Here is a 3,893-nt window from a genome sequence, read left to right on the forward strand (position 1 = left end):
TGCCTTAATTTGGTTATGATTTGTATTCCAGTAGTGGAGAGGTTCCAGATGAGCTCAGGGTCCCATGTATAGTGCTAAGTATAAAAAAAAAATCTTTGCCCCAGAAAGCCTCAACTGGATAGACAAAATGTGAGGGAAAACTGAGGCACGGAATGGAAGGTACTTTGCTCAGAGTCAGAGCAGGTCACTGGCAGAGCTGGGAATAAAACCCAGGATTCCCAAGTCCCAGTTCAATGCCCTCATCATTAGACTACATCACTTCCATATAGCTCTCAACAGAAACCCTATGTATTAGGATTTCTCTGGAACATTGAATGTTCTCTGATATCTTCTTCAGGCTATGGGGGGGAAAAGTGGGGAGGGAAAGAAACGTGGCCAAGGGTAACAATTTTTAGAGTGAACAATACTGCATCTTGAAATGAAATGCTAAACACGTGGGCAGGGTAGCGTGGTAATCATGCCGCATCATTTAAAATAGTGTATTAAAGTTATCTTACAGGCTGAATGACAGGGATAAGGCAAGGCCAGAAAGTACAAGGCATTTTGCTGGGTTATAGTGGTAACTATAAGAGTGCTTAAAAAAATTGTTTTCAGTGTAAGACAACCCTGATGACATAAGGTGCATCTGAGTGGTTTGTAACCAGTAATAAAATCTTAATTAACTTCTTTGCTATGGTTTAAGTCAGCAGAAGTCTATACATCTAAGGAGTTACTGTATAATATTAATAGTGTTATTCTCTCTTACTAAGCATGCAGAAAATCTGATTTTTTCAGAAGTGCTAAGGACCAACAACTCTCATTGACTCCAACTGGATTTATAACGGTGCAGCATCTCTGAAACTCAGGCACAAGTCATTATGCAGAAACAGTTCCCTATACAAACAGATGATTTTAAATCTACAGAAACGTTGCCGTTTCAAATGAAGGCGATAGTCCACGTATTGGACTAACATCACACAGATTTTTTTATTTGCACTGGGATTTGAAAAAAACCCGCAATGCAAACAACATCTAGAACAAAAACAAAAATCCAGATAAGATATACAAATTACTGTAATAAACATTTGGTTTTGTGAATGGAAAAAAAAAGCCAGGTAGATTTAACCAACACTTTTAAAAATGCATCTGGTAGACTACCTGTGCTTTTAGTATAGATACATTAACAAGCATTGAATTAGCTTAATCCCTTGGGTACAGATGGGTAAGCTGAACTGAAGCGAGGGCAAGTGCTTTGCCCAAGGTCACAAAGCAAGTTACACCCAGGATAAGAACCCAGGATTTCTGACACCCACCCCATCCCATGTTCTAACCACTAGACAACACTGCCTCTCCAACAGCAGAAGACATGGATGTTGCATGCAAGTTGTACCAAAATGATGTGGCATATCATCCTGCATATGTTTTCATCTGAGTTTAAGGGAGAGACTGTGCATATTTAATCTTCTTGGGTGACAGAGTCCACATCTGATTCTAGAAGTAACATGACCCTGAAGCCATTCTGCCTCCTGATTACAACTTGTCTGTTAAACCATGATGCCAATGGCCATCAAGATGGCTCAACATTTATAGAGCACTAGCTTATCTGGAGGATTTGAGAACAAAGGTTTGTGAACCACCTCAGCTATCCTAGGAATCAAACTATTGTGGTGAATCAGAGAATAAATAGCCCTCAAATACTGGGTGAAAGGGCTGCATTTCAGAACAGACAGGGTGACGGATTAACCTATAACCATGAAATCAAAGCACTGAACTGCTGAGTAATAACCTCCCTTTGCACCCCAGCTCAGGCTCCAAGTAAAACATCTGGGAGGAAGGGGTGGAAAAGCAGAATGACGCAAAGTACCAGAAAGGCATATATTCAGACTTCAGCCCCACAGCATGGGAGTATAAAGCATGCTGCCTCATACTGCTTCACTTGCCCTTAACCCTATAGATCTGCCCTGCTCACAAGTAGGAAAGTCATTTAATCTCCTTTGAGATTAGATTTGCTTGGCATTTCAATAGGGTGTTGGGGCTTTATGAGGAAAGGTGGAAGCTGCTATATACAGACAGTAAGATGAGCAGTGTCTACAGCCACCCTGGAAAACCAGCTTTTCGACCAAATGAAATGAATTCTATTTAGTGAGAAAAACATACCAGGCTGGTATATTCTTACACAGGAGACATGGAATATGGTAAGCAAGTTAAAAAGGAAGCCCTGTGCCATGAATTTTTAATGCTAATCAATCATTTTTTCTCTGGATGTGTGTGTCAAAAGATGAAATTGTGTCTATTATTGTTATGGCTGTTATAAGAGGCTCTGCCCCTTTAAGAGCTGACACCTGCTCAGTTTCTCCCTCCCTCCCCTCAGGGAGGCATCTGCACTGCAGATCTTTGCAAGGGAAGCTAGCTTGCCAGCTCCCAACACCGAGCCTGACAGGGATACAAAGGGAACTAAAGCACAGCCTCCTCCTCCTATTTTGGACAGCTCCCCCTAAATGAAGGGGGGATTTAACCACACACTGCTTTGTTTGATATGCTCTCCCTCCACCCCCACTCCATTTAATGAGCTGCAACATGACAAAAGGGAGCATTTTGCAATTGTTACCACCCCCTCAAAAACAGAGATCACTGTAAGTTTCCACCAGCTCCCCACCCCCTTCCACCTGCCCTGAGAAATGTCTGACTGAGAAAGGGATTTTTCTAGGAATTAATGTGTATTTCCCCACGTCCCTGGTATTAAACAATGCAGGAAGATGGGGTGTATGTATACATCTTGCATCATCAGCCATCCACCCCTTGCGGAGCAGTGGTCCAGCGGGTATTGTGCCCTCCTCTCCACCCTCCATGATTTTTAGACAATGCCTGCTGTTTTGGGGCACTCCAAAGGCAGAAGTGCGTTGCTCTGCAGAAGTGTCCTTTAGAGACAGAGATGGTAAGAGTCATCCCCAGTTTGGGACGTTCAGCAAGGTCTGGGTGGGGGTGAACACCACCAAAGACAAAGAGAATCTGCCCTATCCCCTCCCTTCAGTTCAGACACTGCTCCCTGACCCAGTCCCCGCATCCGGAGGAGTCACTGTCAGAATTAAACTACAAAGTGCAACACAGACATTCCGCAATCCCCACCACTCCAATCTGAGTCCTCTGCCTCGATCCCCTTCCACCCACCAAAACTCATCCTGCCCTAAAATCACACCCATAACCTTCCAAAATCCACACTATCCATTCAGCCCTAATCCAAACCCCACAATTCTCTCCCCACCATCCCCGAATGCTAAACCATGCCCTAACTCCCGCTATCACCCCAATCCACCCCACCGTAGTCTCAGCCCCCTGAAAAACAACCATGCCCCTAAACCCAGTCCCTCGAGCTTCTCCCAGCCTCCATCTTCCACCCTCAATTCAAGCCCCACACGCCAAAAATCTACCACTCTTGCACTTCAAAGTCTCTCACTAGCCCTCACTGACAGTAAACCTCAGCCCTACCCCCAAATCCTACAGCCCTGAACCAAAGCTTCCCCACGCCCCTCGCCTCGATCCATCCTCCTGCCTGAGTCCCCTTACCCCAAATCTCAGCCCCCTAAAATCTTACCGCCCGCTCACCCGCCAAACCCAAACTGCCCCCAGCCCCTAATGCCAGAGTCCCCTTCCTCCTCTCCCCACCTCGCACCTGGGCTGTTCCCGCCTCTACGCCCCCCCCCGCCACCCACGTTCCCCGCCCCGGCTGTCATCAGGCTGTTCCCCGCCGGCTCCTCGGGCTCTGCCCACCCAGCTACTTACCCGGCTGTGCCACCTCCCCCCTTCCCCAGCCTCTCCACAGGCTGTTCCCACCACTCGCCGCCGCCCCCTCCCCAGTCCCCCGGCTGTTCGCGCCCCAACCCGGCTGTTCCTTGACCCTCCCCCCGGGCTCTTAC

At 46.7% G+C, this 3,893-nt stretch overlaps 1 protein-coding gene across 3 annotated transcripts in view; it reads right to left on the minus strand.

Annotated features, from left to right (window-relative positions):
* RTN3 (reticulon 3) overlaps nt 1-3,893 on the minus strand; it is a 36,124-nt gene that overhangs the window by 31,950 nt on the left and 281 nt on the right. The window lies entirely within an intron of this gene.

Source organism: Lepidochelys kempii, chromosome 7 (assembly GCF_965140285.1).
Source record: "Lepidochelys kempii isolate rLepKem1 chromosome 7, rLepKem1.hap1, whole genome shotgun sequence".
Taxonomy (NCBI): domain Eukaryota; kingdom Metazoa; phylum Chordata; order Testudines; family Cheloniidae; genus Lepidochelys; species Lepidochelys kempii.